The sequence below is a fragment of the Xiphias gladius genome, chromosome 21 (assembly GCF_016859285.1).
Source record: "Xiphias gladius isolate SHS-SW01 ecotype Sanya breed wild chromosome 21, ASM1685928v1, whole genome shotgun sequence".
Lineage (NCBI taxonomy): Eukaryota > Metazoa > Chordata > Actinopteri > Istiophoriformes > Xiphiidae > Xiphias > Xiphias gladius.
In genome coordinates this window covers 31,433,923-31,446,581 of record NC_053420.1, presented here as the reverse complement: position 1 = coordinate 31,446,581, position 12,659 = coordinate 31,433,923, and the positions used below count along the sequence as shown (strand labels likewise).

At 38.4% G+C, this 12,659-nt stretch overlaps 1 protein-coding gene across 1 annotated transcript in view; it reads right to left on the bottom strand.

The window, feature by feature from the left end:
* Positions 1-11,842, bottom strand: part of camk1ga (calcium/calmodulin-dependent protein kinase IGa) — a 31,281-nt gene extending 19,439 nt beyond the window's left edge. The window contains exon 1 of the mRNA XM_040115620.1: positions 11,739-11,842. The gene's annotated coding sequence lies outside the window, so the exon portion shown is untranslated. The remainder of the gene's footprint in view (positions 1-11,738) is intronic.
* Between the last annotated feature and the right edge of the window lie 817 nt (positions 11,843-12,659).

Sequence of the window (12,659 nt, the reverse complement as noted above, 5' to 3'; positions counted from 1 at the left end):
GCTATAATAAAACCCAAAAATAAATAAATAAAGAAAAAACAAAAAATAGACTGAAAAAAACGTAGAGAAATAAAAATAAATGAATAAATACATATGGACACTAAAAAAAGAAAAGGATACAAAATGCTGTGTGATATAAGGGCATAAGGGATAAAAGGGTAAAGGATACCTTTTCATATGCAGCTACTCTAATTAGCAGGATATGCCAGTCTGTAAGCGATGGGGCACACACTGACAGCAGTCTCCAGCCCAGCATGTCGGCATAATGTCTGTATCCATTCACAGAGCATTGAAGGAATTTTAGTGAAAGAATCTCCTAACATGAATAACTGTGGGCGGTAGGGTTGACGATTAACAAATACAATTATGTATGAAGGGCCAGGATTCCTGACTTTTAAGACATTTACATAACACATGAAATGGTGTACCCTTCTCTCTTCATCTCTAGCAGGTAGGTACTTTAAGTTCAGTAAAATGTTGGCCCACTCCTGCTCTAAAATTACTATGTCCAATTCTTTTTCCCCATATCACATCCATCCTTGATTGCCTCCAAGATGTGAATTCCTGGATGGCAAAATACTGTCTTCAGCTGAATGACAACAAGACCACAACAATAAGACAATAACTGATTGTTTTTTACCCCCCCCATACCCCATGCCCATGCCAGGATTCTTGGTATCATTTTTGACTCTGCACGAGAATTTGACAATAACAGGTCAATTCTGTGGTGAAAGATGGCTGTTTTCAGCTGCAGAACATTGCTAAACACAAGTCCATCCCCCTTTTAACAATATGAAGACTGTTACCACCACTTTAGTCTCCTCAAGGCTAGATTAATGCAACTCACTCTACTCCTAACTGGTACCAGAAAAAGAGACAGCATTACACTGGTAGTAGCATCCCTGTACCCAGCACTGGGGGGGAGCACAATCTGGAGGGAGAGACCACTGTGCTAATTGTCAATACCAGAAGGCATAGTGATATAACAACACGGTATACCCTCCCTGGTCTACCCTGTTTTACAGCTTTTTTTTGGCTCTCTTACTGTGCCATAAAAACTCTACATAAATTATTAAAACTGCAAAAATACTTAAATGGAACTGTCACCGGAAGTGCTTGTAAAATATAACTGAACTTTGCTATTGATATCATCTTTATTATGCTGGCTTTAGATTAAAGTGAGAGATGAAGTGGTACTCATCTATCTAAATTTCCTTATTCAAATACATTTTTAGAACAATAGGATTTTAAAGGTATGGCCTCAGATTTGGACCAGTTTACTTTGTATCCAGACAATTTTGAGAAAATGTTCATAACGGACAATAATGGTCTGTGTAGCACGTATCAGTTCGATTTTCCAAATAAAAATTCAAATTTCTAAAACTGTATTTTTCATTTGTCAGATCAATGTATAATTAAGATTTTATAGTTGTGTCTTCATTTTTCTATTAATGGAATATAGGATAGAAAAATACACAAAAGAAAAAATCTGAGTGGCCTACTTTTATTTCTATTAATGCCTTGTGTTGCTTGAGAGGGCGGGTCAAAGCGCCCAGCTAAACTTGCATCTGATTGGCCTGAATGCACTAAATGCACTTTGGGCATCGTCACCAACTCCCATGAAAGACTGTGTATGCTCAAGTTAATACACTGATAAAGAATTTGTGTTATAAATGTCTAATGAAATGTTTTTGAATGCTCTATTAAATGCTCCAGCAGCTGATTTATTACCTTAGATGTTTAAATCCAAATCTCTATTTTCCCATACGTGTCTCCTGTGTTGCTCATTGAAAATGCTGATCCTCCTATCTGAACCCCCGGACATCGGCACTCAGCATTAGACTTGTTATAAACATGTTTCAGTAAAGTTTTGTCCATCCTCAACATCGTCTAACTGTGTTTGACAGTGTTATACAGTAACAAACAGTGTGTCATGTTGGAAGACACTGACAGGAAACTGACATCGGTGTATAGTAGTTACACATAGCTACAAAGACAACCTGTCCTTTGTCCCTTTATTAGATTTTTTTAATGAGGCAATAATTGAAAACAATTGTCACAACATCTGTGGGACTACTTTGATCAGTTCAAATTTAAAATTTGCGAAGACTGCATCACATGAAACTACAGCCTTTGTTTCAGCACAGAGTGGAATTGTGTCTCCACTGGGCACCTATGGCTCAGGAGGTAGAGCGGGTCGTTTGATCCTCTCCTCCAGTCCGCATGTCGAAGTGTCCTCAGGCATGATACTGAATCAAAAATTGCCCCCGATGTATCGTGTGTGAGTGTGTGTTTGTGTATATATAGAAAAGTGATGTATGTATAGAAAAGTGTTCAATGAATGGGTTTGAAGGGCATACAGTAATTATTATTGGTGCATTAATGTGTATATTGCATTTAATCGCCGTATTTGTTTAGAGTTTTGCCAATTTAACCCCTTAAATCCATACCATCTTTAGCGACCAGGTATTAAACCCAATCAAATTTGCTTCATTCAATGCAGTTAACACTCCAGTATTCTCAAACTACTTTCAGAGTCATTCAGAACGCTCTGAATGGCACAATGGTCAAGATAAGTCCAGGTAGCGGTCCCAACAGAAGGTAGGACAGATGAGGGAATAGTTACTTCAGCTGCCTCCATCCTGCTACTATAAACATGCAAGTAATTTTCCTGGGCAAATTTCCAACTTGGGAAGCCAGAAAATCTCACAGACGCGCACTTTCCTGCTCCTGGAAAACTCTGGCATTCAGCTGTTATGGACACAGCTGTAGAAAAAGAAAGACGTGCCATGAATTCCAAAAGCTGAGGAATGCTTCAAAAGTCCGTGGTTTGTCCAGAAATAGAAGCACTCAGCTGAAAAACTCCCACAAAAACACTAGAGGTGCCACATCTGTCCATCCATGCTCAACCAGAGAACAGTGGAGCGGTGCATGCTGTGCACAATTACCACGTGCAAGTGACTGTGATTAGTGATTACTATGCTGACTAATTTGGGTTTAAGTCAGTCGTTGAGAAGTTACAGAAGCCTGTCTATAAGACATATGCATGACATAAATATTACACATGAAATAAATAATTCTACACAGAGAAATATTAATAACTATAAAAAAAACACGTCTAACATAATTTCTTGAAAAATTATGTCAGATGAAAAACAAAAGCAACTGAAAAACAAATGAGTCCAAAATCTTTTTTTTTTTTAATTTGGAGATATTGCAAAAAATACAGTAAACATGTGCTTATACTAATATTTCCATTTGGTTTTTTATATATACAACAAACAACCTATTCACCCACCCGCCCCACCTATCTGAACACTGGATACACTCACTTAGAAGAGCAGAAAGAAAAAAAAGATTTAAAAAGTATGAACAACGTCACACTAAGCTATTTTAACATTTGGAGTGGCATGTGACGAGAAACAGAGCACCAAACTATTCCTTATCCGAGCCCTATTGTACACACAAATGGACAAAAACTGTCTGGCTGTCCAGCAACATATACTCCTTATCCTTTTGGGGGTCGTGGGGGGTCTGGAGTCTAGAGTCAAACCCAGCAGACCAAACACTCTGGACACGGACATTGGGCAAGAGGTGGAGTACACCCTGGACAGGGTCAGCAGTCATTCACAGGGCTGACATACACACATGCACACACACACACACACACACACACCCACACACAGACACACACACACACACACACACACACATATATATATATATATATCAGGCTCAAATTCATACCTAACATGCATGTCTTTGGACTGTGGGAGGAAGCCGGAGTACCCCGAGGAAACCCATGTAGGCACAGGGAGAACATGCAAACTTCTTTCTCTGTGGGTCTGTGTGGCACTGGCCTTTCAAACCTAGAACTTTCTTGCTGTGAGGCAGCAGTGCTAACTGCTGCACCACTATGCCACCCTGGACAAAACTAATAATGATAAATATAGACACAGATACAAATATATGACTAAATAAATAAATCTAAGAAGTCATATGCTGTGGTCTACATGACTAAATATCCTAAATTGAAAGACTGCTAAGGGGTATCAGGTAAAGTTTTAATGATGGAGAAGAATTTTTCCTTGGCAACCTAAATGAGTATTTTATCTTCTCTAACTGTATCAATTGCATCAGGTCACTGAACCTGAAAGATGCTTTCGGTGGATTTGTTGTATGCCAATGTAATAATATTCTTCTGTATGCAAGCGGTGTTGTAACAGTAATGCTGTTTTTATGTCTTTTCCTTAATGCAGAATTTTTTCTATCTGTGATATCAAATATGGCAGCTGTTGCATTGGATTGGAAATCAATATTAAGTTCCTCCGATAGTGTTTTAAATATCAAAGACCAGTAAGTTGCCAGAGCAGGACATGACCAAAACATAGCTAAAGTTGGCAGGGGCATCACGACACCTGTCGATACTTGCATCTAAATTAGGATATATTATAGCTAGTCTTGCTTTGGAAAAATGAGTTTGATATAGAGCACTGAATTGTATTATGTATTATTATTAGTTTTGCACAAGAAATATTGTCATTCACTCCATGTAAAGCCCAGTTCCAAATGTCCTCTTCCATGTCCTCCCCTTGCTCGCCCCCAATGTATACCTGAATCTTTAGGAGGGTTATGTTTTTTAAGAGAAGCTATACAATCATTTATTCTTGAAATTATCATTTTTGAATTAAAAGGGATCTCTAGCATATTATCTAATCCTGCAACTGAAGATATGTTTTTAATGTTGGGGTCTCAGTGCTCAAGGAAGTGGCAATCTTGGAAATAACAAAATAAACTAGACCAAGAAAGGCCAAATTTGTGTGATAGGTCGTCAAAGCTTGCAAATACACATTTTGATGACGATTGGATTGTTAGTACTAGAAAATGCACTCAGTAGAGCACAGACCTCCGCGAAGGCCAATGTCACACAATATACACCGGTTCAGTAATTTTTGCGTAATCCTGCTGACAAACAAAAACAGTCACTGGTGATCACATAATCTCCCTGGCAGCAGTAAAAATAGAAAGGGGAAGACTGGAAGTAACCAGGGCTGTGAGAGATGTGGAAATGCAAGACGTGGCTTCAAAGTGGCACCAGTCTGTATTTTGAAGCCAGTAAAGAATTTTTTGAACATTTCAGCCCAATAATAGTAGCAAATATTTGGAAGAGCTAACCCTCCCTGTAGTTTAGGCCTCTGTAGTAGTTCTACATGTACTCTGGGGCTCATACTGTTGCATATCAATGAATTAAAACTTTATCAATAGATTTGAAGAAAGATTTAGGAAGAAAAAGTGATACATAAAGATTAAGTGAGATACATAGAGACAGATACAGATACAATTAACTTTTCCTGCCAGGGACAAGTTAACTGTTTTCCACTTCTTCAGATCTAGTTTCACATTTTCAAATAGAAGAGAAAAGTTTTCCTGATAAAGGCTCTGTGTATCTCTTGAGATATTAATGCCCAAGTATTTAGCCATTTTTAGACATTTGTACCATATCTCCTCAAAGCACGGATAATATTAGGTATACATAGAATAGGCTCAGATACATATATTTATAAATCATCCACATATAGAGAAAATCTATCTTCTTTTCCTCCTCTATGAATACCACTTACTGATGGCAATGTAAATGGACTGCACTTATATAGCGCTTTTCTAGTCTTACACTACTGCCACATTCACCCATTCAAACACACATTCATACAGCTCTTTTTCTAAAGACAAACACACACACAAACACACACACACACACACACACACATTCACACACCGATGATAAATCTTAAGCAATTTGGGGTTCAGTATCTTGCCCTAGGGCACTTCGACATGTGGACTGGAGGAGCCGGGGATCGAACCATCTCTTTGTGGATGAGCCGCTCTACCCCCTGACCCAACACCATGATATGAATATGATGGACAAGGGCTCTATGGCTAAGGCCAATAGCAGTGGGCTGATTGGGCATTCCTGACAGGTAACAGGAAATACTGTGATTGCTTACCATTGGTAACTACAAAAGCTTTGGGTGAGATGTATAAGGGTCTAATCCATGAAATGAAATTAGGACCATACCAAATTTTTTTTTAAACATGTAAGTAAATATCCCCATTCAATCCTGTCAAAAGCTTTCTCTGCATCCAGCAAGATGACCACTTCTAGTACCCCACTGGATGCAGGAGAGTGAATAATATTTACCAGCTGATGGATATTTGTAAATGAATGTCGTCCCAAAATGAAACCCATTCGGTTGACAGATATCACATCATGCATTGTGGGTTCTAGGCATAGGGCAACAGCTTTGGTTAACATCTCCACATCACTGTTTAGGGGAGACATGGATCAATATGAATCACATTCTTCTTTCTTGTTATCTTTACCTGGCTTAAGCACGAGGATGATTGAAGCTTCAGTCAATGCTTGTGGCAGCGAGCCACGGGACAGAGTATCATTATACATGTCAAGTAAAGTTATAGAGATCTTGTTAGAAATTTTTTTTAAAGAATTCAATAGGGTAGCCATCTGGACCAGGCGCCTTACCACTTTGCATTGCCATTATCGCATTCATGATTTCTGTATGTTGTAATGGGAGTTTGGTCTTAGTCCCATGAATTGTGTTTGTAGAAGGAGCTATATTGAAGGCGATTGTTGAAGAAATGTTCCATGTCAGTACTGTCATTTGTTATTTCAGACATATGCAGGTTTGAGTAAAATATTAATTTATTTATTTTTTATTTATTAATTGCTCCTGGGTCAATAGTTAATTCACCATTTGGTTTCCTTATTTGTGGGATTTGTTGAGCAACTGAGTGGCACTTAAGTTAATAAGAGTTGCTCTGTCTTTTCAGCTGATAACAAATTTGTCTGAATTTGGAGGTCAAGCTTCCTTTTATAGAGTTCAGGGGAAGGAGAGAAACAGTACTGAGCGTCCGCTGTATTTATTAATTTAATGAGCAGATCTTGTTTACGTCTTCACATCTCATTAATTTTTAGCTGAATATGATATAATCTCTCTGATTACAAATCTGGTATTAAAGAGATCATTTTTCTTATAAATGTATCATACCCAATTGGGGCATATACATTCCCCAAAATGACAAGTTAAAATTTGAATGGGACACATGGCCCATCCAAGTTTTTCTGTCTCAAGTCTGACGTAATATTTTACCAAAAGGTGATTTTCTTGGAGAAATGCAGATTCACATTTTTAATGATTTTAGATGATTAAATATTCTAGCTCTTTTCACAGGCCTGTTTAATTCTTTTACATTTCGGCTAGTAACGCATACATCAGACTTTCTTGCATTCGTTTTTTTTTTCCTTGTTTCACCAAAAAGGTTAGAGTAACAGTGATAATAGTAATAAAGTATAGAAGTGGTCATGACAAAATGCACAGCTTCATGGATAACCTCTCCAAGGAGCACAAAAAGCTAAATGTAAGCCTATACTTTTCTTCCTCTCTTTGAGGCAAGCTCCAGGCTGAACACTCCCAGTGACTTATGATATATGTATAATAAATAAATATAGTAAATAAATCAATAAAAAAGCAACGGTTGAGCAATGCAACAACAACTAGTGGAACCGGACAGTCTTTTGGTACAAGGCTTGATTTATACCATTAAACGCAGCCCGCTTTTTAGCAACTGCTGTGCTATGCTGTCTTGATAGACCCTTATACTGGCTCCCTGGTACGTCACCTTGTGGTTCCTGGTCCAGTGCAATGCAGACTACTTCTGCTGGAATGAAGAAAAACAAACCAGGAACATTAAAGGTCGGGGTCTGGTGGGCTATCTCCAGTTCAGGAATATTCAGTATATGTAGATTGGTTCTCCGTGATCAGTATTCAAGGTCATTGACCCGGTCCAAAAGGGGTTGGTTTTGGGTTTGGAACATTCTGATCGTGGATTCCACTGCTGTTAAACGTTCAAACTTATTACCAGCTGCAGACTGTTCAGAGGTACGGAAGTTCAGTAAAGATTGCATTGTTGTCTGTGATTAGTTTTTGTCATCATCAGAGTGTTGTTAGCTGCAAACGATGTTAGCTTCCCTGCTGCCTTGTAGCAGCACGTTTAGCTGGGTTTGAGTGCTGGTAATTTGTCTGGTAGTCTTAGAATTGCTCATTTTGCAAGGAAAACTCGAATTAAATCTAACTGACATGTTTATGTCAAAATTCTGAGGAAAAAGGTTGGTAAAACAAAAAAAATGGCAAAAAGTCTTCTCTTGTGCATCCTTTTCCCTACATTGCAACCACAAGTGAGGCGAGTCTAAAATCTTAATTATACATTGATTGTACAACGATCTGACAAGTAAAATATTCAATTCAATTTTCTAATTTTCTATATTTCATTTTTCATGTGGAAAATAACCGAATAACCAAACCGATAAGCGCGGACAAAATAATGATGAAATTGAGGTTTCTGGGGTCATAATTAAAGTTAAAATATCCTCTGCATAAAGCATTAATTAATGCAGTGCAGACCCTATTCCTGGAAATTTACAGCCTGACTGAATAGCCGAAGCAAATGGCTCCAGGGCAAGAGCAAAGATAGCAGTGGAGTTGGGTTCTATTGCCTTTACATAGTCTAAAGTAGAGGGAAACAAGACTAATTGTTATCCTGGCTGCAGTAGGTTTGTTACAAATCAGGTGAAACCAGCTACAGAACACAATCATTTTCTGACAGACCACAATTTATTAATCAAACATTGCAAATTTTCTGTAGCGTGATGGCACTGTATAAACTTGACCTGGTCCGGGTGGATCAATGAGGGCACAACCTTATTTACCTATGACTGCCATAGTTAGTGAAAGAGATAGGTCTATAGCTGCAGCGCTCAGTCAGCTCTTTCTAAAGAATAAGAGTAATTAGGGCCTGGGAAAGTGTTGATGGCCCTCTAGAGCAAGTCAGTAAACATATCCAACATCAGTGGAGCACACCAGAGTAAAATGCTTATAAAACTTGGAGCTGAAGCTGTCAGGACGAACAGCTTTCCCGATAGGAAAATTTGCAATAACGCTCCCAGTGTTATACGACTTTCCAGTGTAAGTGGAAAGCGGGTAGATGTAAGTTCTGAAGAAACTGTTTAATTGCCAATTTTCCCAGCCTCCATTTGAAATCTATACAATTCTTCCTGTATTTGTATATAATACGCCTATGTATGCCTAGTACTGTGAACCGCTGCTTAATGTAGTTAGCTAGCATGTGCCTGGCCTCTTCAAAAAAGAACTGGTGTATCCTTATCAGGGAGAATTCCACTTTCTGAGATAAGAAAATACTGTATTTATATTTGAGCCCTGAGCTGAAAAAGTTTTTGAAAATTACTGTCAAACATTCTAGCTTTAAAATTATGCTAATTTTCTTTCAGTTCATTCTTCAAGATAACAAGGCCAAGTGCATTTGCTTTTTTCTTACAGAGTACTGAATAATAAACAACTTAAAAAGGGCCAAGGCCATCCCGAGATATGGTACTGAAGGACTATTGGTTTCTTTAAAAATATTTATCTGTTCTGGTAGTAGGAGTCTAAAATGTTCTTCCTGTAATAACCATGAGTTTAGTCGCCACCAACTCGACTTAGGAGTGTTTCTGTACAAGTCCATAGACAGACTCCCTGCTGAATGTTGAAAACAGGCCTTATATCACATGATTCTACATAAGAGATACGAGAAGCTGAGATATCAGAAAGGAGTCAGTCCTAGAGTGCTAACAAAGGACAAATTGACAAACACCAAGAACACAAAAAGAATCGTAAAACCTAATTAGACTTCCAACAAATATCCTACTTTGCCTTTGCTTAATGCTCTATTGTCTAAGCAAGCTAAAATAGCAAATTTCTCTTCAACAGCTGAGGTTGTTAGTTAAATTTCAGCTAAAGCAATTTTGTGGTCTGCCACCATCTGCTTCAGCAGTTGATGAATCCTTGCTACCTCAGATGCCATGCCATCTGCACCTGAAACGCCATTGTTACTATCCCTCGCATGTTCCATACGTCTTGTCTCGCTCTCTATTTCTATGGGATTTTTTACTGGCATAACTTCAGGCACCATGTTTTTTATATTTTCAAGTACACTATGCTTGGGTAGACCATGATGTTATCAAAGTAGAACAGACATTTTTGAGGTGAGACCAAGAGGTCATATGACTTCAACACCTGAGATTGCAGGATGTGTCCTGTCCATAGGGGTGGCAAATCAGAAAACACTTGCATGAGTTCTTTTTGGAACCGTAATAAATATTGTTTTGGGAGACACTGACAGATTAACTTTTTTTTTATTTAGATATGAGGACTTGTTGGTAATTTGTAGTGGAACGATTGATTAGCAGATGGTAAACATTTAATAATCAATTAATAATTTGAAGTCATTTATCCAGTAAAAATACAAATCATTTGCTTGTTCAAATGTGACAATTCACTTCATGTTTCTGTTATTATCAATGAAATTGAATACTGAATTGAGTTTGTTGTTAGTTGGTCATATTGTCATGAAAAGTTGGGAAAATGCATGTTTTTTACAGTACCCTCATACTGGGAAATAAATAAGTCCTTCCCTGACCCTAACCCCTGCCTGTTTCATAACCATTCAAGATGCCACCCCACCTTCTCCCTGTCTCCTGGTTACATAAACAGTTGCATGACTGAGGTCAGTTCTCACCGAGTAAAGCCCATTTGCACCTATCAGTTACAAAGGGATTCAAAAAGACATAGGATTAGAGAGGTGAATAGCAGTGGTTAGTTAATCTTCCCAGTCATCCCTCCTCTCTTCCCTCCATCTCATCTCCTGTATTCCTTCCATGTGCCTCTTGTGCGAACAGATTAGTGGCTGATTCCCTGACAGGACAAAAACTGGGCTGTTTTCTAATCCCAGCCTTAATAGGCCAATGAATTCTGACCTTCCAAAAATATCTGGGGAAATGATCCAATATTAAGTTGTACATCCTACATTTTATATGCTTAATTATGAAATTAACAAAAGTTACTATCTCAAATAATTACTGTCACAGTTTTTAGATTACTTTCTCGTTATGTAGAAAACTAAAAAAAATTCAAAAACACAATATTTCACAACCACTTTGTATACCTGATTTTTCGTCAGGAATTCTGTATGCTAAATGAAAGATATTACAGGAGAATTTGAATTTTGCATGAAGTTCTTTCATTTACGCTCCGGTTACTCACAGAGGAAAAGAAACCCCTTGAACCCGCTTAGTAAGGAAAGACTGGGGCATAAAAGTAAGCAATTTAGGGAACCCATAATTTAACGTCACTAGATGGAAAAGGTATACTTAAGATAGTTTTAGCTGTTTTGTCCCTTAGTGATTACAAAAACCAAACACACACTACTGTAGCAGTATAAAGTGTATCTAAAACTGACAGCTTGTTGAAATAAGTACTGTTTATCTAAGCCAAAGTTTCATTAAAAAAAACCCTAAGTTTTTTTTATGAAGCCTTTAATGTTCGATTTTTCCTCCTATTCAAAATATCATTTTCATAGATTATTAATCGGAGTTTGGCGTAATGAGAATATAGAAATGATCAGCGGGAAACTCGAGCCAATTTGTGTCCGAAATCAGCTAGTTTGATATCTCTAATGGTTCAAGTTTAAACATCCATTATAGAACTCGGGATGGGAGCACACGGCATATTTCTGAACAAATACGACTTTATCTTATCCATACAACCTAAAGATGCCAATAAAACGACTTATTCTAGTCACAAGAGAGTAATAAAGATGGTTTGTACCTGAGGAGCGGTGCTGAGACGGCCGAGCTGAGGTATCCGTGGATGTACCTGACCGTTCTCAGCAGGCTGCAGCTCTTCGCAGGCGGGGGGCGGAGCCTCGTCCCCGTGTCTGCTCGGTCTCTGCTCAGTCAGACGACATACGACATTCATTCACTCCTACCATGCAGAGTCTTATGGGCACGTCCAACTCTGCACAGAGACACATGCTGCATACCAGTGAACAACGGCAGCCACGGAAACAGCACAATGATAATATTGCGTGTGATTATCTCATACACATACGCTCAGTGTATCTGCCATAACGATCACATCACGTAAACGTATCACCATTAGCTCTCTGGGTACAACCCGTGCTAATGATGGAGTTGTGTCATGACAAACCATCTGTATGAGTGGGTGCCTTGGTTTCTTCTCTGCAGTTGTCTCTGGGGGTCAGTTGTTCACCATCCTTGCAATCTGCCGTGTCTGCAGTTTTACACACAATCTTAAAATGTGCAGACAGTTCCACTTTGGCTGTAACATTTTCTGATACCAGTAAAATCTTTGACATGGTAATGATGTGAATTTCAAGATTTATTGTTGTATTTTCAACATTCTACTGGGTCACGCCTTACTTCAGAAGTCTGTGCAGCCTGCACAGCACAAGACATGTTCCTCAATAGCAGGGTATTGATAGCACAGCTGGGCTGATTATATATATTTCATCAGCTAATGCAACAGATGCCTAATAGGCCACTGCATTAGTTGTCATAAATAGATTAATATTTATACAAACTGCATGTGCGAACAGACCAGGGAATAAGCAAAACATTTTTGAATGTGAATATCAGAGACAGGAGTTTGCTTTTGTTCAAACATAGATGGTATTGGGGTACACTAATGAAACAGTTGTGTGTTAACAGGGCAGGCCCAAATCTTTTT